The sequence below is a fragment of the Zalophus californianus genome, chromosome 4 (genome assembly GCF_009762305.2).
Source record: "Zalophus californianus isolate mZalCal1 chromosome 4, mZalCal1.pri.v2, whole genome shotgun sequence".
Taxonomy (NCBI): Eukaryota; Metazoa; Chordata; class Mammalia; order Carnivora; family Otariidae; genus Zalophus; species Zalophus californianus.
The window spans coordinates 79,589,816-79,617,294 of NC_045598.1; the positions used below are offsets into that span (position 1 = coordinate 79,589,816).

The window sequence follows — 27,479 nt, forward strand, 5'->3', positions numbered from 1 at the left end:
CATTCCCACCTCCTCTGCCTTCATGCCGTCTGGCATCCCTCTGGCCTGGATGCTCCCAAGTTTCCCTCCTCCTGCGTGGCCTCCACAAACTCCACATGGCACCAGATGGATCTTTATGGGAAGCAGACCACATCCATTTAAAACCTTCCTAAGACTCTGTGTTGCCCGTTGAATGAAGTCCAGATTCTCTGGCCCAAAGCTGTCTAAAAGAAATATAATGCAACCCAATAGCTTGGGATTTTCCAGTAGCCACATTTTTAGAAGTAAAAAGAAACAGATGACATCCATGATAAATATGTGGTTAACCTAATGCATTTAAAATATGATTTTAACATGTAATCAACACAAATATTAATGAGATATCTTATATTCTCTTTTCACTAAGGTTTCAAAATCCAGTGTTTAGCCGCTCTACTGGCCCTGACTCCTTGTCCCTTGTGGTCCGGCAGAGCTCATGTCCTCGTAGTGCCCCAGACACACCATGCTGTGCCTGACTCCCCATCCTTGCCATAAGTCCGGTGATGCTTGTGCTGTTTCTCACGGACCAGCAGCGCACATCTCTTCCCCACTCCCCCTGCTGGGACGTCATACTGCTGGCCTGACACCCTCCATGGTGGGAGTATTCACACCACAGAAATCGGCAAACACTACTAATCAGGGCTTTGGGGAGGGCTGGAGGACCATTTGTTAGACAGGTAGCAGCACATGACTGCACAGAATGCTCCCCTTGCAGAGAGTCCCTCTCTCACCCCCTTGCTCAGCCAGAAACTTTTCCTCGTTTGTGCTCTGTGTCCTTTTGCACCCCTACTAAACTTCCAGTTCAGAAAATAGAGACCCATTTTCTGTACGTGATTCTTGGCACATGGTAGACTTCCTCCCTCCTTCTTTGGTTTTTGATTCCCTGACCATCCTATCATAGTAGTTAGTGTATAGAAGAAGCCATAAAGAGAAAAAGTTTAAAATACAAGCTTAGGGACACGGTTAAGCTACCTTTGGCTCAGGTCATGGTCCCAGGGTCCTGCTCAGCGAGGAGCCTGCTTCTCCCTCTCCCACTCCCCCGGCTTGTGTTCCCTCTCTCTGTCAGATAAATAAATAAAATCTTTTAAAAAAAAAGAATTAAGAAAATAATAAATAAATAAAATAGAAGCTTAGAAATGAAACCTGTCTGGGTTTGAATCCTGCCTCCTCTACTTTCTAGTGGTATGGGCTCAGGCAACATATGGAACCCCAGTAAACATTGGTTGAGCTGCCTGGAAACAGGTTTAAAAACATACTTATCACAAGATTATTGAGTTGATTAAATCACATCAACTGTTTAGTCTAGGAACTAGCACACACCAAAAACTCATAAAGGTTTGGATGTTATTATTAAGCCCCTCAGTATTTAGCATTTGTATAAAGTAGTTGTTCAAAACCTTTTTTTAGAGTAAACATTGAATGGAATTTCAGAAGTTCCTCAAGCCCGATTCATAGTGTGTATGAGCCAGATTTCCAGCTGGAGACAGGTGGCACACACAAAAGAGCTGACCAAGGAGAATTTATGGAAGGACTGTTTACAGAGGTCTGAGCAGGGTTATACCTGTTACCACCTCTAGGACTGAAGACTGAAGGTGTGAGGGGTGGGGAGGTATCTCCCTGAGCCCAGTGAGAACTGTAGCTGCAGGGGAGGTCACATAGTAGGAGCTGCATGCAGCCTTCCCTAAAGGGATCTAGCAGCCGTCAAACCATCGGGGAGGAGGCTGAATGGATAACCCGCCTCACTTTGCTCCAGCCCTTCCGGAGGACCTCCTGCGGGTGCTTCCTCTTAGCCGAGCCCAGCTGCAAGCCCAAGGGCAGGGAGCTCTTGCACAGTTCCTGCCGGGCAGCCTCTTGGACAATGAAACTGATGGAGAAGGTGGAAGATGGGCTGGAGGCCCAAAGGGAGACTTGAGAACAGAGTCTTCGAGGGGCCCCGAACGGCCTCAGCCTACAGGTGTCCAGGCTTGCTAACACACCAGAGATGGCAGTCATCCTCACTGTGCGACGTTTCCTTGGCTTGGGCCTTGACGGATAACAGCAGAAAACAAACATTCAGATGGGCTAAGTTTGATTACTTCATCTACAAGTCTGTTTGCTCAAACATAAGAAAGCTGATTTCATTCCATAACCCTCCACTTTGTTGGCATCCAACCATTCTTAGAGTCGGGAGGTGCCTTCCTACATCCAACTGAAAAGATTCCCACATACATTGTATCTTAAATAACTCTCCACAGAGCAGGAGAAGACCTGGTGTATATGTAATCTTCATTAGGCCACTTCTATCATATTTTTTACCTTTATCATCGGCATAGTTCTTTTAATTTTTCATCTATGGTCCTCTTCACGAGCCTTCTAATCGGTCTCTAAAAATAGCCTGGCAAATAGCCCACCAGTTTCAGAAGAACTGTTCTAATGCTGGTTTGACTCTTTTTGCTGTTGGCATAAGCCTGCAAAAGATTTATGGTTTTCTTGGGAAAGCCTGGAAGGAGGCTGTAATCATTTCCTGGCTTTATTCTAGAACTTCTTTATCTTTCCCATAAATCTCTTATGCTGGCAAGGATGGTTGGGACCAGGAGATCAGTTTCACTTTCCTACCTGTTCTAAAGCGTGCTGTTCTGAGTCTTCCCTTCCCTGCTAAGAATATCTAAAAGTACTGGTTGAAGCCCATTCCACAGGAAAGGGGTGGGGGGGCGGGGTGGAGGCAGAGAGCAAGGGATCCAGATTCAACCAACATTTTAATTGGTCGGGTAGAATGTAAGCCCAGTAAGGGCAGGGACCACAGCTAAGTGCTCACCCATGTGCCCAGAGTCTAGCCTGGTGCCTGGCACAAAGCAGGCCCCCAGTATTTTATAGAATAACTCAGTGAATGAATGCATCCTACATGCTAACCACTTTCATGTAGGAGATGGTACAGATCTTGTCTTTCACGTGAGAAAATGGAGAGCCCAGTGGTATTTATAATGTCAGCAGCAAGGCCTCAACCCCAGGGCTTCTGACTTTTATAGTGCAGTGCACCCCACTGCTTCCCATCCAAGATATTGCCTCCATTCATGGAGCCACTTTGCTTTGCCTTCGCTATTCGCTCACCCAAGTTCAACTTTTCAGTAATAAGCCTGGATAACAGGAGCTGCCATGATCAAGAGCCCCTCTCCCCATAGTGACTTACCCCCAAGTGCGGCTGTCTCTCTCATGTTGACCTTGCCCCATGGATCTTCCCCTCTTCTAATCTTAAAATCTGCAGCCTCTATTGGGGGGGTGGGGGGGAATTCTGAGCATGTCCCAGAGGCTTCTCTTTGAGTAAACCATTGTTGAGATACTAGAAACTTTGGCTGCCTCACAGCCACCACCTACTGGTAGTGGTCTCTGTGACCCAGTGGTTCGGCAGCTCCTGGGGCATCCCTGGCCTGGGTGGGAGCCTGGCTAGTTTCAGGCTGCCCTAGGGTACCCACGTCAGGCTGTAACCTGCTCCCAAACAGATTCCCCTTCCTCCCTCCAACGTGCCGTCATGGGCTCCCGGACACCCCTGGCCTAAAAGCCCCAGTGAATGGTGAGGACAGTACCTTGTTTGGGTGGCCCTCCACTCCATGCCCAAGGTCTAGTGCATCACCGTCCAGGCTGTCTCCTTCCCGGCAGCCAGACTGACCGGTGCTGGGACCCCTGCCTCCTCTGCTTGTGCTGGCTGTATTCTCTGTGACAGAGGCAGCTGGGGTGCAAGCAGAGCCCTGACTGAGAGGCACGGCTTCGTCTTTCTGCAGGGCCTTCTCCCCTATTTATAGGTGCCACTTTCACAAAGCTTAGACTCCTGGGTGTTGGCCTTGGGACTGTGCCACGTTTAAGCACAGGACAATAACCAGCATGTAATTTAAAAGGAATTTCCTTCTTTGCTCGTCCCTCATGCAATTCATTACAGAAGACAGACACAGATAGGGACTCTGAAACTTTGACGGAACTTTCTTTTCTGTCTCATTGGCTCATAGCTGCTCTGATGGGGCTGTATTCATATCTTGAAGAGAACTCCTCTACTCCCTGTCCCCATGACTGCTTTTTCTCTCCACCCCCATTTCTCCTCCTCCCTTATGGTTTTATTACATAGCTTGACTTGGCTCCTCTCCCAGCAGTAAGGAATCTTATCTCTTTGGAAGTGGGGGGGGTGGTGGTCAGGGGTACAGCAATTAAAGAGCTCTCTTTAGAGTACAGCATTGGGGGTGGAGGGGTAGCAAATACCCAGACATGAGCTCGGACCCATCACCTAGACATTTTTTAGAATAGGCATAGCCTCATGATTTCATTATTAGTCACCAACCATTAGAAATACATTTCTAATTGATCTTTGTGACGTGTAAAGGGCCCCATCAACAGTTACTAACCCAGCTTGGTAACTCCCCCTGCAAGCTGGTGAAAAGCAACAACTCTGTGCTGGAGTCCAGCTCGGGAACAGGGCTGGGATGAGTTCTAGTTGGTCAGCTTTATCTGGTAGAGGCAGGGAATCCTATGACTACATCATGGCTCTACCTGGTGATCAAGAGCCTGTTCACCCGTTCATTCACTCATTCATTCATTCACTCACTCTTCATTTACCCATTCACTCATTCATTCATTCACTCATTCACTCACTCCTTCAACCAATCAAGATTTTCTGTGCCGCCATTATTTGTCCAGCTCTCTACTAGATATGGAAGAGGCAGAGATGAATAAACCTCAGCCCTCACCCCTAAGGCGCTTACCTCAAGTTGGGGAGAAATACATGTGACCTCATCAGCTACAACACAGTTTGGTGGTGTTATGGCAGACACAGAAACAGGGGACCACAGGGCCACTGGAACACAACAACTAAGTCTGACGTGTGTCAGGGATGGATCAGTCTAGGAAGGCTTCCCAGAGGGGATATTTGAGCCAGGCCAAAACAGAAAAGCATAAGGGTTTCAGATGAAGAATTGAGTATGGGCATTTTGGGCAGAAGGCACAGAATATGGTACTGTGGTGGCATGAAAGAGGATGCTAGCTTTAGGGAAGACTGAAAAGCTCAGAAAGCATGTGGCACAATAGAAAGGATACTGAGAAGCACATGGGGGCCAGGATGCAAAGGACCTTGGACATTTAAATATTTTGGAAGAACATAGAAAAAGTTTAAAATCACCATACTCCCTATCATTTATTCAATATTATAAAAGTAAGACATGATGGGAATTTCCTCTCTGCCCATCTAAAACGATCCCACTGAGGAAACCCCTGCTAATGGTTAGAAAATGTCCCTTCTTTTTCCTAAATTTAAGCAAGAATTTTTATACATATTTAAATCACATTTAAAAAAATTAAAGTATTCTACACCTATATCCTAATGATCTGCAATTTTTTTCCAGTTAGTAACATAAGAGAGATATTTTTACAGGTCAATTTATAGAGAACTATTTTGTTATTTTTAACAGGCAATGAGGAACCAATAAAGGACTCTAAATTTGAAGGTGAGTGAATCAGATCTGTTTTATATGGAGGCTGGATGAGAAAGAAGAGGCCAGGGAGTTGACTTAGGGAGGGTAAAGGTAAGAACCCCTTTGAAGAGGCCACAAGGATGAGACTTAAGAGCAATTTCTGAGGTAAAATCAGCAGTATTCAGGGGCCAGTGACAGACGGGCTGTGTGAGGGATTTAGTGAAGGTTCATTTTGTTGTATGTAATAGAAGCTATTCAAAGTAGCTTCAGAAGAAACATTTGGAAGGGAAGATTGAGGAGCAGGAGCTACAATGTGGCCTGAGGATGTCTGGAACCCAGAACTAGAAACCCCTCATGTATCAAGATCACTGACTTCTCCTTCTAGAGCCTCGGTCTCTCATTCCAACCTCTCTCTGAGGGTCCACCTCCTTGTCCTCTTTCTGCTCCTCCATGTGATTGTACCACTCCCAGCTGCACCAGGAGGCTCTTCAGAGCAGGCTCAGTATAGATAGATCACGTGTGTGTGTGTGCGCGCGTGCGCGTGTGTGTGCGCGTGTGCGCGCGTGTGTGTGTGTGTTTTCAAAATTCCCTGGGCAATTTCAACAACACAGAGCAAAGGAGAGAAACCTCTAGTTGGCGTGTGTTCACTGTCTCGAGACACCATCCCCAAATTCCCAGGAGAGGATGTGATTGGTCCGGGCGGGTCAGGGGTTGCTCTGGTCCAGTCAGCTGTGTCCATTGTGGAGCAATGTGCAGCATTAACCAGTGGCAGCCCAGCCTCCGGAACATGGAATTGGCTGGGGAGGGAGGGAGGGAGTGGCCCGTGACAACAACAAGATTTTGTGGTTCCACACAGCGCAGGCAAATCAGGTTTTGTGTTTACCTCTTGCTCTGTCCCCCAGGGACAAAGCCCTGGCCTGAGTGAAAGAATGAGTACTCTCTGTCACTGGCAGGGGTCCCATCGCCACCCCTCTCTGCCTGGAAGGACAAAGGGAGCGACTCAGTCCCTGGGCATCCGTGTCCAGGCCTGCGGGGTGCCCTCCAGCGCAGGCAGTCAGCACCGTCTGAATTTGCCCCAGTCCCCCAGGCACTGAAGCAAGTGGGGGCAGCCAAAAGCACATCTCCAGGGAAGTGGAAGCTGAAGCAAAGAGCTGCAAAATGATACTTCGTTGGAATCAGCTTCTTGTTTGTCAGGATGAGTAACTGGGAATGAATTGTGGCTTCATATTTCCATCCAGGTTTGGGGGAGGAAGAGAGCCGAGAAAGAACTGCGCAGAGGAATTTGACTCCGTGAGGAGGCGGCCACTTGTTGTGTCTTCCCCCATATTTACCTGTGGTTGTTAGGCCTCTCCTCCCACTCACGAAGACACTCTCCTTAAATGGAGAATTCCTCACATGGGGCTTCCTCCAGAGGAAGGGAAGCAGGGCAACATCTGAAGGGACGTAGCCCAACCACAAGAGATTTCTGTTTCCTGCTCCTCCAACTCAAAGTCATACCATTCTGGTTGGGGGGGTGGAGAGGGTTGGCGTCGGTCTTAATATAGCTGCAAACCTCAAGAACAGCCCAGTGGTGGGTTTGAAGCCAGCAACCTCTTTGTGTTTCTGTTGTGCTAGGTCTTATCTTCCCTTTTAATATCCTACCACCCTCTCAACGCTGCTTCTATGCTCACCCACTCCGTAATTTATGGATGTGTTTTTGAATGATTTTCTTCGGTTTTGTTTTTACATCTCTGGAAAAGATAAGGCAGTTACATTGTTATGTCAAGACAGAAAACTTAACATGAGACTCGAAAGACCTTAAGACAAGTTCCAGATCTGCCAATTACTAGTTTTGTAAACCTCAGGCAAATGGCTTTGGTTTCCTCCCCCATTCTCCCATGGCTGTGTTTATACTTCTATTATTGTATGTATCACATCTCTGTGTCCCCTAGGAGATTTTCAGCTTCTTTAGACTAAGCTTTTATCTGTCTGGGTGACAACCACAATGCCTAACACAGTGCCTGGCACATAGCGGATGTCCAAAAAATATTAAAATTTAACCTCTCAGAGTCTATGAAATTGGGATAATTATACCAAATTATAAACATTAAATAAGGCAATTCATGTGATTTACAAACTATAAGTAATAATACATGTCTAAAAGCTGTCACAATGCCATTATAAAAATTTGTATAGTTTTCTTAAAAAAAATATGGTTCTATTAAATTAACCTTACTTTGTATTTGAAAAGCTTAGGGTAAAGGATTTGTGGGGAAAAGCTAAGATTTCTCATTTGCAACAATCTTATTAATCTCGTGACTTATTTGGTTTCGAGCAAAAACCTCTGTTCTCCCTTGTGGTGTTTCTCCACTCAACTAGTGGAGATGGTTGATATATGTGGTACAAAGGATGACAGCTCTAAACCAGGGTTTCTAAACCTCTGCACTATTGACATTTTGAGCCAGATCATTCTTTGTTGGGGCTGGGGGGCTGTCCTGTGTATTGTAGGATATTTAGCGACATCACTTCCCATCTCTACCCACTAGATGCCAATATCACTTCCTCCCAGTTTAAGAACCCAGAATGTCTCTAGACATTGTCAAATGTCCTCTGGAAGGCGTCGGGGGCAAAACTGCTCCCTTCCCTTCTCTATGAGCACCACTGCTCTGAAGTTTTGGCAAATGCTTTTTCTTTCTCTTTCATTGTCTATTATTAACTGTCTCAATATTTTAAATTTATGAGCTCAGGTTACTTAAGCTCTGAGTCCTACTCAAAGCATTTTTTGCTGACTTGGGTTTGAAGATATGCAAGTCCTTCAACACATCTGATTAGTCAGAGAGAATTTCCCAGCTTGCCAGAGGAATTCGCTCTTTCTGCTTCATCGTTCCACACTCAGGGTTGGTACACCCTCAATTTCTATCCTTTACTCCAAGACTTTGAAGATCCAGCCTACAATTCTAGCCTCATTTCTTCTAAGAAGCAAGCAGGCTTCTTACCCCTTGGGCCTCTGACGGCCTGACTTCTCAGAGCTCCCCCGAGTAGACATATAATTGAGGCCCCTCTGTGAGCCTCACCGCACTCAGGGACCCTAGGTCTATCCCATATGTACATTTGGGTATGGTCACTTCATCGTAGCGCAAAGAACAAGTCTCAGGTGAGCTACACCTATCTTCCTATATGTACCTTTGCTCCTTCTCTTTTCCTCTGCATTTGGTGTCTTCATGGACCTCGCCCACTTCACAGGCAACAGCTTAACTTTTCCAGCCCTTTGATAACTGGAGCCAATGCCACAGTATCTCACTGCAGACGAGATGCCTACTCTCTGCCCTGTCTCCTGCCTGCCTTCCTTTGAAGAGCCCAGAAGTTCACGGTCTTGTCTGACATTTGTTTTCTCCAACATGCAAAATCTGTTATGAATAGTCTCCACTTGTTTGCCTATGAACTTGGAAAGCATGAATTTACCAGTAGTACAGATGCTACCCACTTCTCTGAACACCTGTGATTCTGGCACTCAAATGCCTCTCTCCCTGCTACAAAGGATACTGTCCCATCAATGGAAAATGCCCCCTACCGTGCACACAGCTTCCGTATCTCCTGGAGCAACCACATTTAGAATGGGACTTGCTGTCATCTGATTACATTATGCACATGTTGGATGCTCACTGTCTGATACATAACACTTCTACTTGCTTTTGGCAAGAGAGATGCTAACTCAAAACTGCTATCTTAACAAAGTAGTATGACTAGCTACTTTTCAAGTTAATATTGTGAAGATGAGTTGACATCTTAGAAGACAGAGAGTAGCTAATTAGGAACTCATCTGAAGAGGAAATTTGGAAAGGCTGTTTAATGTGTCCAAAATGTTTTAAAATCATTCTCTTCACATTGACAGCCACCATCACCACCACCACTTTAAGCTCCGACTTAGTGTCTGCTATATATCATTTAAACCTTGAAACAATCCTGGTGAGGTTTCATTGGAGATAAATATTAGTATCTCTGTCTTACAAACAAGGAAACTGAAACTCAGAGATGTTGTGTGAACTTGACCAATGGCACACAGTTGTTAAGTAGCAAATTTGAGATCCAGTCCAAAGCCGGATGAAATGAGATGCTCGATATTACCATAAAGAATGGGGGATTTCTACAAAACTCCAAAGCAGAGTAAAGATCTTCTTGTCTAATGCCAACAACTATCACACTAAGGAGTTCTAAAAAAAAAAAATAGAATGGTGTGAAAAAAAACACACAAGATTAGGAATCAGAAGACCTGGATTTTAATCTACACTTGACTACTTTCTAGCAGAATGATCATGAACAAATTGACTTACCATGGCTGAGTATCAATTTTCTCAACAAAAGTAGAGATTAAGGGCTGTTGTGAATAATTATATTAACTGTTTGCTCTACAAAATTATAGTTTGACCATAAGCATTTCCCAGGAGTCTCATCATCAGATCATTGGAAGAACCTGGCTTCTCTATTCAAATCAAGTTGGACAGCATTGCCAAGGCTGTCCGAAGGCAATGGTGTTCTCTTTCCCATAACATCATGGTGACACAGGGAGAGTGACCATATCAGGCCACGGGGGACGCCTCTCTAATAGGCTGACCACATTTGGAACACAGACAGGGCCTCTTCTGAGTAACCACAAGGAGAGGACAAACAGACTCAACGGCACTCCTCCAAGTGGCTGGCTAGCGCCCATGAGCTTTGGAACACTGTGGTTAACCCCAGACTCTGTCAGGAGGGAAAAGTCCCAACTCTCCAGTTAGTTGCTTCCACAAAAGTAAGCCAAAATGAGTCATATAAAGATGGAGAAACCAACAGAGACAGCCTTCCATGTAAGGATCACCAGCAAGAATTAAATCTGGAGACAGGAGAATCTGAAGAACCTGGGCGGCTGATGTTCCTTCTCAGTGAGTCAATATGTAAGATACATAGTGCAGTGTGAGCTTGTGTGTGTGCATGTTCACGCTCATGTGCAATGAAGGACCTTTGTGTACTCTGCCGCCTCCCTCTTGGGTTGGTTTGCCAGGTGCTGCTTTACATCACTTTTGTGGATTGGAAATTTATACACTATGATTATTAGAGGGAGAACCTGGTTCTTTTTAATATTACAAAATTGCTCTTTGAAAAGTTTGGACCAATTCAATTTTCATTCTTGCAAATAGAGCATAAGAGAGTCTGTTTACTTCACCAGTGCCAACATTTTGTAATAGTATTATGATCTCCACTTATATATATATATTTTTAAAGATTCATTTTATTTATTTTAGAGAGAGAGAGCATAGGAGGTGGTGGGGAGGGAGAGAGACAGAGAAACACAAGCAGACCCCGAGCTAAGTGCAGAGCCCAACGTGGGTCTCGAGATCACAGACCTGAGCCAAAACCAAGAGTCAGTCGCTCAACCAACTGTGCCACCCAGGTGTCACTCCACTTACATTTTTAAAGTAATACTTACTTGTGATGAAAATTACATTCATATACTGTATAACATTATGAAAAATCTCCTTTTCCCCCCTCCTTACCCTGTTCCACTTTCTATGGTAACCAACTTCAGCCAACCTGATTCTAGTTCTTCTGATGGTTGCCACAAAATACTAAATAAAAGCTTATACCTCAATTTCTTGATTTATCAACTTTCTACAGTATTTATTGACTGTGGCCCATGAGGATTTGTGCTAACTTATCCTCATTGTGTAATTGAGGAAATTGTCCCTCTCCCCTCTCCCCTCCCTACTTCCTTCACCTCCTGTCCTCTGTCATAACTGCCCTGTTCCTTTTATATATTTATTGGGTTTGTAATAGTTATACTCTGTTCTGAAACCAAAGTTAGCCTTTCATACTTTTTCAAAAAATTATTCTAAAATTTGAAAATCATTGAAGAGTTTTTATCACTGTAAATATATAAAAATTATTTACTGAAGAATGAAGGAAGAAAATAATCCTAAGCTACTCAAAAGAGAATGTTCAAAAGTCAAAATCAAGTAAGTCCTCTTTTCTTACCCTAATCAGTTTCTCACAACTATACCTTAATTTGTTTCTTATTTGGATTAGGATTTTACCTTTGATTTTTGTTTTTTCTGGGGTTTCCACTTTTCTTTTTTAAACTAATTAACAATAGAAACATATATCCTCATTACCATATCATTAAGAATATCCAGTTTCTTAAACATACCTAGTTTCATCTCATTGTCTTCTAGGTATGTACCAGTTGCTGCCATGTTGATTTTTTAAATTTTAATTACATCCTTAAGTTATTTCTAATATTTCTTGGATCCCATGACTTTCTCTTTCTTGGATTCCTCTTTCATGTTATTGGAGAACACACACAAGTAATCTTTTCTTTTTCTTTCTTTCTTTCTTTCTTTCTCTTTTCTTCTTTCTTTCTTTCTTTCTTTCTTTCTTTCTTTCTTTCTTTCTTTCTTTCTCTCTCTCTCTCTTTCTTTCTTTCTCTCTTTCTCTTTTAAAATTTATTTATTTATTTCAGAGGGCAGGTAGGGGCAATGGGAGAGGGAGAGAGAAACTAGACTCCACAGTGAGCACAGAGCCCAATGTAGGGCTCAATCTCACGACTCTGGGATCACGACCTGAGCTGAAACCAAGAGTCGGATGTCTGACCAACTATGCCACCCAGGTGCCCCCAAACAAGTAATCTTTCGGTGCTATGGTCTGAATGTTTGAGTCTCCTGCCCCCAATTCATAAGTTGAAATCCTAATCTCCAATGTGATGGTATTGGTCGGTGGTCCCTTTAGGAGTTGCTTAGGTCATAAAAGTGGATCCCTCATGAATATAATTAGTGCCCTTACAAAAGAGGCCCCAGAAAGCTTACTTTCTCCTTCTGCCATGTGAGGAAGTTGGCAGTCTGCACCCCCAGAAAAGGGCCTTCTTAAGCACCTGACTGCACTGGCACCCTGATCTTGGACTTTCAGCTCTCAGAACAGTGAAATATAAATTTCCATTGTTTATAAGCTACCCAGGCTATGTGGTATTTTGTTATAGCAACCCAAACAAACAAAGACAGTGGATAAATGTTTAAATCTTTGTTTTGTCTATAGACATTCTGAGAATTGAAAATCAATTGTCAGTCTTTGTAATATTATAATTGTATAAATATTATTAACTGAAGGACTAAGTAGTATTGTACCGAAAAACTCTTTGTGTGCCCTGATACTTGGTAAATAGTTTGGTTGAATTAATAATTCTAGATTTAAAAAAAATCACATTCCTTCAGGACTCAAAGGCATTGTTCCACTAAGTTACTCTTCTAGCATCCAAGATTACTGACAAGAAGGCCACAGCCATGTTAATTCTTATGCTTTTATGGTACTCTATCTTTACTCCCGGGAAGCATTGAGAATCTTCTCTTTGCATTTCCTGTTCTAAATTTTATCACAACATATATGGGTCCTTTTAAAAGTTCTTTTTGCTGAAGCCCCCACAGCTCCTGCCAATTTGAAAACTCTCATCTTTCCTTTAATAAATTTTCCCCTTTATGTTCTTTCTGGAATTCCTGCCAGATAGATGTTAGACATCTTGACTTGATCCTACATGTTTTTTAACGTACCCCTCATATTTTACATCACTGTCTTTCTGGTCTATATTCTGGAATATTTCCTCAACTTTATCTTTCAGCCCTTCTATTGAAATGTTTAATTTTCATGAACTCTGGCTGTCTTTGGTATATCCACTCACATTTACAAATATGTGTTAAAAGATAGAGCATATGGACTTGCACTGCTCACTTTAGACAGAGGGGTAGAAACCAGGCTGACAGGACGTTCCTCAACCCCTGCATGCCCTCTCTTCAGGGCCAACACAAGGACAGCCTCACTCTGGAAGGACTACCCTCACTCAAGGACCCCTAGCCCTCTCCAGGCCAACTGCTGAGTTCCCCTAAAGAGCTCACTCATCTCTGAAGGTGACCAGTACATGGCCAGCTGGTCTGCACCCATAGCAGGGAAGTGGTAGGAGTGAAGGTGGGCAACCGGTTTAGCTGCTCCACAGATCTCCCTTCAAATAGTCATCCTGATGGCCAACCCACATTCCGGTCCTACTTAACCATTCTGTCAACTCAGAGCTTGCCACCCCTTCCAGATCCCCCAGGAAGACAGCTCTCCCTCTAAGAATCTGACTTTCTCACTGCAGCATCCTTTCATACCTCAGATACAGCTTCCCCCTCTGTGGTTTACTTGGCAATTCAATCCCATTTGCTTTCCTCCATCTTCTAGAAAATTGTCAAAAGCTCTGCTGACATGTGCGGCTGCACGGTGCACCATTGAACTGATTCCCTCGTACACATCTTTGCTGCTGTTTCAGTAGGCCTCTGAGTGGGACGGAAGGACACAGGTAGGCCCACTTCCCTCTGAACTAAAACCTAGCTCAACATTCTCCTTTCTCAACTTTTCCTCCTGTTCCTTTTTCCTGACTTTGTCGAGAAATTAAGGGCAAAGAGGAAAGGATGCACCATATCATGATATTCTCTCCTGAGGGCAGGTTTCCATCTTGCTACCTCCCTGAATTCTGACTCTCTGCTCTCGGTGTCATCCCATGTTGGACTTGTGGTTGGAGCCACCTCTGCTTGCCCATAAAAGTCCTCTGGAACATGCCAGGCTGGCGTCCCCACTCCATATTCCACCCGCCAGCAGGACATCAGTGTGAGATGAAAGCCTCTGTGAGTGGCACCATTCCTGCAGCTGGGGGATCACAGTGACAGGTACCAATGCCCACTTTGTCAGTGGACCAGGGGCCCCCCACCTTGGTTTATATAAGCTGAACTCTATCCCCTGCAGCTCAGAAGCATGATGGTACTTGACTTCAATAACTCTCTGAACAAAGCTCTTTATTTGCAGTAAAGCATCAAACCCCTTCTGAAAATTAACCCTTGAAAAAAAAAAGGTCATGATAATTCTGAGGAAACTTGAAGTGATGTATGTGTCTCTTAGGAGTTTTATTTTAAGTAAGACTGGGAATTTTAATACACTCATGCAGCACATTGGAAAGATCTGGGGACTTCAGAACCCACATTCTCCCTCCCAGCTTGGCAGGGGGCCACAGGACTGAGTCTATCTGTGGCAGAAAGCCCATGCCTCAAGGCACTGAGAATGACCCTTCTCCCACTTAAATTCAGAAGTCTGGGTGCACAGACTTCTGAATTTAGAAGAAAGAGGAGCCAGAGGGAATGGCCTTTAATGAAGGACGAGTGGTGGTTTCTCTCCAAACTTCTGGGAAGGCCACAATTTTATCTTAAACCATACTGTCACAAGAAGAAATGACACTTAAGGAGACTCAAAGAATGGGACTCCAACAGGAAAAATCCCACAGAAACTTTCCAGGGATCTTCATTTGTGACCCACAGAGGCAAAGAACTATGCACACAGTAGGTATTTGTCTCAGTCTGCTGGGGCCGCCATAACAGAATCCACAGGCTGGGGGGCTTGAACAGCATACGTGCATTTTCTCACAATTCTCGAAGTCTCATGGGAGGCTTGAAGCCCAAGATTAAGGTCCTGGCAGAGGTGGGTTTTGGGAAGGACTCTCTTCCTGGCTTGCAGAACATCTTCCTCTGCTGCCGCCTTCTTCTTTTAAGGACACTAGTCCTATCTGATTAGGGTCTCACTTTCCTCACCTCATCTGACCTTACTTACTTTCTTAAAGGTCCTGTCTCCAAATATAGTCACATTGGGGGTTAGAGCTTCAACCTAGGGATTTGGGAAAGGACGCAATTTGGCCCATAACGGTATTGAATAAACACATATGGTTAACTAATGAGTGCTCTATCTAACTGCCTTCCTGGACATGTGGGGGCCCTCATTTACTCCATAGAGCCTGTAAGGAGAAGAAACCCTCCTTCTTGTCCACATCCCTTTTATTCTTCCTCAAGGTAACATCACTGCCAATATGATTGCACCACTATGGTATTCAGGGCACAGTTTTTATAACATTTCTGTGAGATGGAAACATCCACATGTCCGTGACCCATCACTACCCCATCCCCACCCCACCCCCACATCAAGGCCTGGCCACTTCTGCATGTCTCTGTCCTTCTGTCTCTCTAGCCCAGGGAGTGTAGAAAACCTCAGATCTGTATTCGCTCTGAGGGGGGAATGGAGGCCCCACCTCAGCTGCAAGCCCTAACAGCATGCTCTGCTCCGGCTTCCCCAGCACCGTGCTCTGCGCTGGGGCCAGGGAAGGGGGGCAGGCAGAGACGTAACTGGGTATTGTGCACAGCGCACAGAAATAGCAGTACTGTGTTCCCATTTGCTATCATTCTCTCTCTCTCTCTCTCTCTCGGAGAAGAAGTCTTGTTGGCAAGGAGAACATGGGCATTCCAGGGCCTTAGCCAAAATGCCATCAAAATCTAGTCTACATCTTTAATAAAGACTATGAGTTTATTCTTCCAGAATTCTGCATGTTCCCCCTAACGAAGGGTCACAGGAACATAAGGAAGCTCTGGTTCCAAGCTAGAAATGTGTTTTCTCACTGCCAGAGCGCCTGACTGAAGGACCGATGTGCTGGGTGAGGAGCCAGGGTCATACAGTGATGTCTGCCCCACGCACGTGTGGCCCAGACTGGTTTCTCAGGAGGCTCAACTCCTCTCATGGGCCGTCCCGGGTTGTCTGAGCTGTGTTCAGAGCCGTCCCGGTATTCTCCTGACTCCTAGGCCATCATGGCTCCACCTCATTCTTGTTTCACTGTCCAGGGGGCCCTGCCTCGCATGTTTATTTCTTCCCTAAATCCCCTGATTCTCAAAAATATCCCTAACGCATTTACAGTTTGCAAAATATTTTCACATGTCATCATTTAATTCCTCACAAGTACTGTGCATGGTGACAAGACTCATTCATTCATTCATTCATTCACTCATTCAGCAAGCACTAAAGGAGGGCTCAGCACCGTGCCAGATAATGGGAGACAGAGGGACTGAGGCATACTGCCCACACTTGAGGAACTCAGAGACCCCTGAGGGAAGAGACAATGTCACTGTCACCACTCAGTATGATAGCTTCCGTGAGAGGAGGAAGGAGCCTTGAGGCAGCCTGTTCTGGCTCAGGTGGACCAGGGTCGTTTCTTGAGGAAGAATCTGGATCTCAATAGGGGCTAGGCAGACCAAAATGGGAGTCAAAGGAATGCCAGGCAAGGGAGCAGACCATTCAAGTTATAAAACAGAGAGCCTTGCCCATGTGTGGCACTCTGAGTAGCTGAGCATGGTAAGAGGTAGAGCAAAAAGTGGGGGAGGGAAGATGGGCAGGAAATGAGTCAAGAGGGGAACTAGGACATGTTAAGGAGTTTAGATTCTTACCCCACTGGAAATAAATAGGTAATCACTAAGGGTGTTAAGTAAGAGAGGCACAAGAGCTTTGCAGTTTAGAAAAGCAATCATGCAGGAGGGCCACCAGACTGAAGAGTGAGACAGGAGGTCACTGCGTTGGTCCCAGAGAGAGACAGTGTGATTTCAGCCCAGAGCAGTGGCGGTGAGGCTGGAGAGCAGGATTGGGTTCAAGAGACATTTAAGAGGCCTGTAGAGAGCTTGTGACTGAATGTGGGAGGTAAAGGAGAGGCTAGGGCAAACATCTAGCTTTCTTTTTGGGCCCATGGGGGGATGACAGTGTCATTTACCTCAGTGCAACCAGGAAGAGGAGCAGGTTTGGAAAGAAACCTGGTAAGTGGGTCAATGGGGGTGTGCTAAGCTCTGAGGGCCTGTGAATCCTCAATGGAGATGTTTGGGGAAGATTGGACTCAGAGCTCAGGAGGAACTCAGGAGGGGACTGGCTCGGTGACTGGGATTTGGGAGACATTGGTATATTAGCAGTAGTTGCTGTAACAGGAGTGTGTGAGGCCACCCAGCAGGAAGATGCAGATGCTTGATGTTATTTGATGGGTGGGGAAATGGAGGCCAACCCAAGATCTCTCAGCTGGTACATATGTGGCAGAGCTGGGCCTGGAGGCAAGTCATCTGCCTTCAAGCACCATACCCTTCCTGCCATTCCAAAGCCTCTGCAGGGATCCTGGAAATGAGCCCAGCCATCCCTGGGGACCAGCGGGTTTTACCTCTGTGGTTCTTCTGCTTTATCTTTGGTAAGCAGCCCCTGGAGAAGACTTTGCTGTGTTGCTCTTGGGGCTCTGGGAGGGTAAACCAAGTACTCATCTTGGAAATGCCCTTGCATGGGATAAGGCATAAAATGCACACATTCCCTGCCATATTCGCACTTGCATTTGATCCTTATAGCTGCCCAATAGGCCCCTCACTGCCCTGCTTCCTTCTCTAGATTCTGCCCACATCAGGCCCTTTGCTTCACTTCCCCTCACCACCAAAATTTGGCTGTGTTAGGTCCCATTCTATCTCCACTCTAGAATCCAGGTTCTCTGCTAGACCCTGTGATAAAGCAATCCCTGCTAAGACGAGTACTAATAGGTTAATGAGACATCCATCCCATGGTACCTACTCCTTCTAACCAGAATCCCTGGAGACATGTAAGAGGCAGTGCTAAAGGCAAGAATTTCAAGTGACTTGGCAGATTGTTGAGGAAAGGATAGGAGTGTGAGCAGGAGAGGAAGCAGACAGAAAGTTGGATCTCCATGAGTATATTTCATATCACACTAAAGAGTTTAGATCTGAGTTTATTCACCATGATGAGACAGGAGTCTGCCAGTCCACAAGCCCCTTTTTGTCATGATAATTGACGTTCTATTTCACCACCTGCCAAAACAATTGATGTGCCCTTGACTACACACACACACACACACACACACCCCACAAACATCTCTCACCTCCTGGTCTGAAATCCAACAGGGACGCCTGGGTGGCTCAGTCGGTTAAGCGTCTGGCTCTTGATTTCGGCTCAGATCATTCTCTCAGGGTTGTGAGATCGAGCCCCGTGTCGGGCTCCATGCTGAGCATGGAGCCTGCTTAAGATTCTCTCTCTCCCTCTGCCCCTACCCCACTGTCTCCCTCTCTAAAACAAACCAAAAACAAAACCAAACCAAAAAAACCTCCCCCCAGACACACACACAAAAAAACCAAGCATGGAATACAACAGAAGCAGAGACAGTAGTTTTCAAATCAAGGCTGCAGGTTCCGAATCTACTTTCTCAAGCACTGTGAGTGATATTGGTAGACCCAGTGCTGGGCCAGGTTGGAAGCCCACTCAGAAACAGTGTTTACTAAGGGATGAGTTGAGAAGAAATCCTCTGCATGAGGGATTTTTTTTCTCTCTTGGTAAAATATGATTTGCTGTTTTCAAGTTAATGAAAAGAAGAGGGGGAGAAAAACATCTGAAAGGTCTTTTAAAGGAAGTACAAACTTGGTCAGAGAAACACTTACAAAACAGTCTGTCCTCCAGCTTGTTCTGTTCCAGCCCTGCAAGACTCAAGCCACAGTGACCCCAGGGTCACAGAAATAAAGAGCCCACTGGGGTTGGGGTTTGGAGAGGAGTAGCGTCATCTGGCACAAGACACACAGGGCAGCAGTTTATCTCAAGGGTCAAAGACTCTATGCAGGCCCTGGGGCATCTTGCCTGCTCCACCGCTCTGCTGTACCTCCTAGGAGGGGCGCTAGACCGCAGGGGGTGGGGCAAGCCCAGCCCACCTCCCAGCTGCAGACAGGAAATGCTGGAGCACTGGGAATCAGGGCAATGGAGTTCATGAAATCACATGCTTTCTGGCTGGAATGGAATTGTAAAGCTGTCCAGTCACACTCCCACCAAGCTGGCGTCTGAATTTCCTCCACAAGATTCCTGTCAAGTGGTCATTAAGCCAGAGTTTGAATAGCCCCCATGACAGGACATGATTATCCTTCAAAGGCCATTTTATCTTTACACCGTTCTGACTGGAGGGGCAGTCTTGCTAACATTGAGTCTAAGTGCCTCCCTAACTTCAGCTACCTGGTGCAAGATGATCTTCTGTCGTCACAGAGAATGCAAAAATTCTTAACCAAAATTTGACAAATCAAAACCAACAACATATTAAAAAAAAAATTGACTATGACCAAATGGAGTCTAGCACAGCTCTGCAGGATAGTTTAATATAAGAAAACTATAATACTATAATAATACTAATCAATGTAATTCTTCATATTAACGGTCTCCAAAAGAAAAACTATATGATCAACTCAACTGATGCAGAAAAAGCATTTGACAAATCCAACAACCATTCCTAATAAAAACTCACATCAAACTAGGAACAGAATGGAACGTCCTCAGCTTAATATGGAGCATCTGTGAAAAACCTAGAGCCCACATCATACTTACTAGTGAGAGACTGGATTCTTTCTAAGAGTGGAAACAGGAAGGATATCTGTTCTCATCACTCTTTGTTAACATAACATTGGAAATTATAACCACAGCACTAAGGTAAGAAAAAAGAAAAGCATACGGGTTTTTGAAGAAAAGCATATGGAAAGGAAGAAATAAAGCTGTCTTTATTTGCAGATGATATGATTATCTACACAGCAAATCCCAAGGAATCTACAAAAAAATAAAAAATACCTCTTACAATTTACAAGTGAGTTCAGGAAGACAGGATACAAGATAAATACAAAACAATCATATTTCTATGGATACCAAAATTAAAACAATATCATTTATAATCACTTAAAGAAAATGAAATACTTACACATGCACTTAGCAAAACAATGTATAGTATATGTATGCTGAAAATTGAAAAATGCTAATGTAAGAAATTAAGGAAAACCCAAGTAAATGGAAAGACATATCCTGTTCATGGATTAGAAGTCTCAACATTGTTAAAGATGTCACTTCTCTCCAAATTGATCTATGTGTTTAATGTAATTTCTTTTTTTAATTTTAATTCCAGTGTAATTACCATATAGTGTTATATTAGCTTCAGGTGTACAATATAGTGACTCAGCAATTCTGTACATTACTCAGTGATCATCACGATTAGTGTACTCTTAATCCCCTTCACCTATTTCACCCATCCCCCAACCCACCTCCCCTCCGATAACCATCAGTTTGTTCTCTATAGTTAAGAGTGTGTTGTTTGGTTTGTCTCTTTTTTTCTTTGTTCATTCATTTTGTTTCTTAAATTCCACAAATGAGTGAAATCGTGGTATTTGTCTTTCTCTGACTGACTTATTTCACTTAGCATTACACTCAACAACCATGTTGTTGCAAATGGCAAGATATCATTCTTTTTACGGTTGAATAATATCCCATTGTATATATATACCACCTCTTCTTTATCCATTCATGTGTAGATACTTGGGCTGCTTCCATAATTTGGATATTATAAATAATGCTGCAATAAATATAGGGGTACATGCACCCTTTTGAATTAGTGTTCTATGTTCTTTGGGTAAATACCCAATAATGGAATTACTAAATCATAGGGTAGTTCTAATTTTAATTTCTTGAGGAACCTCCATACTGTCTTCCACAGTGGCTGCACCAGTTTGCATTCCCACCAACAGTGCACAAGAGTTCCTTTTTCTCCACATCCTTGCCAACACTTGTTGTTTCTTGGGTTTTTTATTTTAGCCATTCTGACAGGTGTGAGGTGATTTCTCACTGTGGCTTTGATTTGAATTTCCCTGATAATGTGTGATGTTGAGCATCTTTTCATGTGTCTGTTCGCCATCTGGATGTCTTCTTTGGAGAAATGCCTGTTCATGTCTTCTGCCCATTTTTTAGTTGGGTTATTTGGTTTTTTGGTGTTGAATTGTGTAAGTTCTTTATATATTTTGGATACTAACCCCTAAATGACTAAGCTATGTCATTTTCAAGTATCTTCTTCCATTCAGTGGGTTGTCTTTTAGTTTTGTTGATTGTTTGCTTTGCTGTGCAGGTTTCTATTTTGATGTAATCCCTAAAGTTTATTTTTGCTTTTGTTTCCCTTGCTTCAGGAGACATATCTTTAAAAAAATGTTGCTATGGCTGATGTCAGAGAAATTACTGCCTGTGCTCTCTTCCAGGATTTTTATGGTTTCAGGTGTTACATATAGGTCTTTAATCCATTTTGAGTTTGCTTTTGTGTATGGTGTAAGAAAGTTGTCCAGTTTCATTCTTGTGCATGTAGCTGTCCAGTTTTCCCAATACCATTTGTTGAAGAGACTATCTTTTTCCCATTGCGTATTCTTGCCTCCTTTGTCAAAGACTAATTGACTGTATACTTGTGGGTATATTTTTGGACTCTCTTCTGTTCCATTGATCTATGTGTCTATTTCTATGTCAGTACCCTACTGTTTAGATTACTACAGCTTTGTAGTATATATTGAAATCTGGGATTGTAATACCTCTAGTTTTTTCTTCCTTTTCAAGATTGCTTTGGTTATTCAGGGTCTTTTGTTCCTTGCAAATTTTAGGATTATTTGTTCTAATTCTGTGAAAAATGCTATTGGTATTTTGAAAGAGATTGCATTAAATATGTAGATTGCTTTGTATAGACATTTTAACAATATTAGTTCTTTTAATCCATGAGCATGGAATGTCTTTCCATTTGTTTGTATTGTGTTCAATTTCTTTCATCAATGTTTTGTAGTTTTCAGAGTATTGATCTTTCCCCTCCTTGGTTAAGTTTATTCCCAGGTATTTTATTATCTTTGATGCAATTGAAAATTGGATTGTTTTCTTAATTTCTCATTCTGCCACTTCATTATTAGTGTATAGAAATGCAACAGATTTCTGTATATTGATGTTGTGTCCTAGGACCTTACTAAATTCATTGATCGGTTCTAGTAGTTTTTTGGTGGAACCTTTTGGGTTTTCTATATACAGTATCATGTCATCTGCAAATAGTGAAAGTTTTACTTCTTCCTTAGTAATCTGGGTGCCTTTTATTTCTTTTTGTTGTCTGACTGCTGTGGCTAGGACTTCCAGTGCTATGTTGAATAAGAGTGGTGAGACTAGACATCCCTGCCTTGCACCTGATCTTAAGGGAAAAACTCTCAGTTTTTCACCATTGACTGTGATGTTAGCTGTGGGTTTTTCATATATGACCCTTATTATGTTGAGTTAGGTTTAATGTAATTTCTAACAAAATCTCAGCAAGGTTTTTTGTAGATATATACAAACTTATTCTAAAATGTATAAGGAAAGGCAAAGACTCTAGAATAGCTAAAACAATGCTGAAAGACAATAAAGTGGGAAGAATCACTTTGCCCAATGTTAGACTTACTATACACTGAAAATACTCAAAATAGTGTGGTTTTTAGCAGAGGGATAGCCCCATAAAGCAATCAAACAGAACAGAGAACCAAGAAATAGATTCACACAACATGCCCAACTGATTTTTGACAATGGTGCAAAAGCAGTTCAAAGGAAGGAAAGATCACATTTACAACAAATGTTGCTGGGGCAATTGGACACGCATAGGCAAAAAAAAAATCTTTTTAAATAAACTTTGATTTACACCTTCAACCTTATACAAAAATCAACTCAAAATAGATCACAAACTTAAATGTAAACAATAAGACTCTAAAATTTTTTAGGAAAAAAAAAATAGAAGACTTCTTCAGGTTTTAAAGCTAGACAAGAGTCCTTAGATTTGACACCAGAAGTTTAATCTATAAAAGACTGATGAATTAGACTTTATCAAAATTAATTTTTTTTTTTTTTGCTCTGTCAAAGACCCAAGTAAGAGGATGAAAGACAAGCTATGGAATGGAGGAAAATATTACAAACCATATTTCAAACAAAAGATTGGGACTAACATTTAGAATATAAAAAGAACTCAGAAATCTCAACAATAAAAAAAATGATCCATGAAAATAGAAGACAGCCAAAGATATGAATTTACTGAAGAAGCTATAGTTGGAAAGTAAGTACATCTGAAAGATATTCAACATAATTGCCATTAGAGAAATGCAAATTAAAACAACAGTGAGATATCACTATACTCCTATCAGAATGGCTAAAGTGAAAAATAATGACAACACCAAATACTGGTAAGGATTTGGTAAAACCGGGTCACACATCGCTGATGGGAATGTAAAACAGTGCAGCCAATCTGGGAAACAGTTTGGAAGCTTTTTATAAAATTAAACGCCTGGGTGGCCCAGTGGGTTGAGCATCTGACCGACTCTTTGTTTTGGCTCAGGTTGTGATCTCAGGATCATGGGATCAAGCCCTGCATCATGCTCCACACTCAGCAGGGAGTCTGCTTGAGGATTCCTCTCCCTCTGCCTCTGTCCCTCCCCCTGTTCATGCTCTCTCTCTCTCTCAAATAAATAAATAAATCTTTAAAATTAAACATGCAACTACCATATGACCCAGCAATTGCACTCCTGGGTGTATATCCCAGAGAAATGAAAAGTTATGTTCACACAAAACCTATACACAAATATTTGTAGCAGCTTTATTTTTAATAGCCAAAAGTTGTAACTACCCCAGATGTCCTTCAAAGAGTGAATGGCTATCCAAAGGACACATACAAATGGCCAACAGGTACATTAAAAAGGAAATATCACTAATCATCAGGGAAATGCAAATCAAAGCCACAATGAGATATCACCTCACACCTGTCAGAATGGCTAGCAACAAAAAGACAAGAGATAACAAGTGTTGGTGAGGATGTGGAGAAAAGGAAACCCTCATGCATTGTTGGTATGAACATATATCGGTACAACCATTGTGGAAACAGTATGGAGGCTCCTCAAAAAATTAAAAATAGAATTACCATATGATCTAGCAATCCCACTTCAGGGTATATATCCAAAAGAAATGAACACAGGAGCTTGAAAAGATATCTGTACTCCCATAATTCACTGCAGCATTATTTATAATAGCCAAGATAGGAAAAATGACATTAGTGTCAGTCAACAGATGAATTGATAAAGAAAAGGTGGTACATATACACAATGGAATATTATTCAGCCACAAGAAAGAAGGAAATCCTGCCATTTGTGAAAAACACGGATGGACCTTGAGGGCATTGCACTAAGTGAAATAAATCAGATAGAGAAAAATAAATATGCATGGTACCACTTAAATGTGAAATCTAAAAAAAAAAGAAAAAAAAAGTCAAACTCATAGAAACAGAGACTAAAGTGATTAACAGTGCCTAGGGCGGAGAGAAATAAGGCAGGGCTGGTTTGAAAGGGTCCAGACTTTCAGCTATAAAATGAATAAGGTCAGAGGATCTAACGTATAACATGGGTGCGTATAGTTGATAACATTGTATTTTATGATTGAAATTTGCTGAGGGTAGAATTTAAATGTTCTCACCAAAACAAAACAAAAACAGGTCAGTATGTGAGGTGATAGATGTGCTAAATTAACTCAAGGGAAGGAATTCTTCACAACGTATATGCCTACCAAATCATCACAATGTACACTTTAAATATTTCATAATTTTTCTTGTCAATTATACTTCAATAAAGGTGAAAAGACCCAGAGTGAGTGGCTAAACAAGCTATGGTCTATCCATAGGGTACCATATTGCTACTACTTAGCAATAAAAAGAAATGTATCATTGATACACTTAACTTGTATGAATCTCCAGACAATTGTGTTGTGTGAAAAAAGCCAATCTCAAAAGATTATACAGTGTACAATTCCATATACGTGACATTCTTGAAATGACAGAATAATAGAAATAGAGAACAGATTCCTGGTTGCCAGTGGTCAGAGATGGGTTGAGAGGAGGGATGCGGTATATGGCTATTAAAGGGCAACAAAAAAGATCTTTGTGGAAATGGGATGATTTCATATCTTGGCTACATCACCTGGCTGTGATATTATACTATGGTTTTTTAAGATGCCACCACTGGGGGGAAACTGGATAAAGAATGCACTGGATCTCTCTTGTATTATTTCTTACAACTGCATGTTGCCTGGAGATGGAAGGGCAGGGGTTAGGGGCAAGAAGGGAAGGGCAGGAAGGAGGGGTGACAAAGGGGCATGAGGAACGTTTGGGGGTGATGGATATGTTCACTATCTTGATTTTGGTGATAGTTTCACAGGCATATACCTATATTAAAACTTATCAAAATGTACATTTAAATACGAATAGCTTGTTGTATGTCAATTATACCTCAATAAAGCTTTTTGAAAAAATATACAGGGGCGCCTGAGTGGCGCAGTCAGTTAAGCGGCTCACCCTTGTTTTCAGCTCAGGTCATGATCGCAGGGTCATTACATTGAGCCCCACGTTGGCTCCCTGCTGGGCATGGAGCCTCCTTGGGATTCTCCCTCTCCCTCTGCCCCCTCTCCTCCCTCTGTCCCTCCCCCCTCAAATAAATAAATTACACACACACACACACACACACAGACTCCAACGACCCAGAATCAGAATCTTCAAGGGCGAGACCCAGGAACGGGCTCTACAGCCCGCCTGGGCGTGAAACCATGGAGGTCGGGTAGGACATGAGATAAGCAACAGGAACGAAAAAGAATGGGTTAGGATGGAGTGTGGTGTGATGTGATGGTATGGGCCTCGGAGCTCAAGCTTAAGATGACAAAATAGAAATACACAGGACTTCTGAGAAGGGAAGGGACGTGATTAAAACAAAGCGGCCACAACTTGATGGTGGAAGACTCTTCTGAAGTGGTAGCTCCTGTGTGTTCACAGAACCGAAATGCCTGGTGGGCCCTTCCTCAGTTTCGAGGATGCCAAAGGCCGGTCAACGTTTTCTTGGCTGACTGCTTGACTAGATAATTTAATCGCATCAGACGATTCTACAATTCTGGATGGTGACTCTTCTCAGTGATTTTGTGCTTCTTTATCTTTCTTAACACATTCCTGGTCTCTGCATCTCAAATAGCCTGCCACACACTCAGACAAGATTCGAGTTTATCGTGGCATGATTTTTACAGGGACGCCAGCCCATGACACGCTTGCCTGCGAACTGCCCTGCTCCGTCCGCAGCAGGGCACACCTTTCAGCAGCTCTGCTGGAGCTATATGGATTACTCCCCCCGGGGGGAACAGGGTCCCCGGGAGATTGGAATTAAGATAAAGAGACGTGAACTGGCTTTGTCTGTGACCTGCGCACAGGCCATTCAGATGTGTGGCGTGGGGTGGCTGAGGTGGTGAAGGTCAGCCTGCAGAGAGAGAGAGAAGGCAGCCGGTTTGGGAGAAACAGAAGCCAAGACGGAATGGGGCTCTGGGAACGCAGTGACTCTCAGTCACTTCCTGTCTTGCATGACCGCAGATGCCCCCATTACCTTGCAATCCACCCTTTTTCCTGCCAAAGCGGCTTTGAAGTGGCATTCTGTCATAGGCCACTTCAGGAGATTTGATTTTGATAGTTCACACGATCACAAACCCACTTAACACCTGTTACGTTCGATCCGTTGATTTGAAATTAACAAAAGAATTTTATACAGCTACTTCCAACGGTGAATTCATATCCAGTGCTTTTTGTTTTTCCTTTCAGTAACAGTGATGCTGTCTTCTCTGTTCAAAGAGGAAGCCACTGACCAAGGAAGGACTGAGGTGGTTTCCAGTAAGGCGATGGGAGGATGCATCTCTTCCCATGGCCAGGCAGTGACGCACAGACCGAAGCTCAGAAACAAAACCATCCTGAAGGTAAAACGTGTCCTGCTCTTGGCCTCTCTTTCCCCATTTGGAAGTTCTTTCTTCATATCTCCTCTACACTCTCCAGACCTCAACTTGAGCCTTTTTTGGAGGAGATGCGGAAACAGGTGTGCTTGCTGTCTCTCGTGTACAGCAAGCTATCACTGAGGTGCTAGTCAGCATTTTTTCTAGGCTAACTAACCCCCTGCCCCTCAGCTTTGCAACCTCTGACCCTTGCCGCTCTTCTGCTGTTCGTGGCTGCGCCTCCTGGCTCAGTTCCCGCAGTGGAGTTGGATGTAGACAAATGGAGATAAATCCTCTCCTTCTGCCTCCCAAAGTTTCATTTAGTGTCTTCCCTTTCCTTCCTGCCATTCTCTCTGCCACTTCCAAAGTTCAGGCCTCATCAACTCTTAACCTGTGTTGCATGACTAAGACCTCTGCCCTCTCGGGTCTTCCTGCCCCCTACATATAACCGCGCACTGACTCTCTCCTGGCCCAAATCATCCTTCCGAGGCCTCGTAATTCCACCCCTCCCTAGCTCAAAAGTCTTTCCTCTTGCATGTGGAAGAAAGTACA

General features: G+C 43.4%; 1 long non-coding RNA gene across 1 annotated transcript in view; it reads left to right on the forward strand.

The window, feature by feature from the left end:
* Positions 1–10,043: 10,043 nt before the first annotated feature.
* The window catches only part of LOC113936489, a 29,290-nt gene continuing 11,854 nt past the window's right edge, over positions 10,044–27,479 (forward strand). Inside the window, exons 1-3 of the long non-coding RNA XR_003524276.2 lie at positions 10,044–10,345; positions 13,662–13,779; positions 26,764–26,915. This is a non-coding gene — a long non-coding RNA (uncharacterized LOC113936489). The remainder of the gene's footprint in view (positions 10,346–13,661; positions 13,780–26,763; positions 26,916–27,479) is intronic.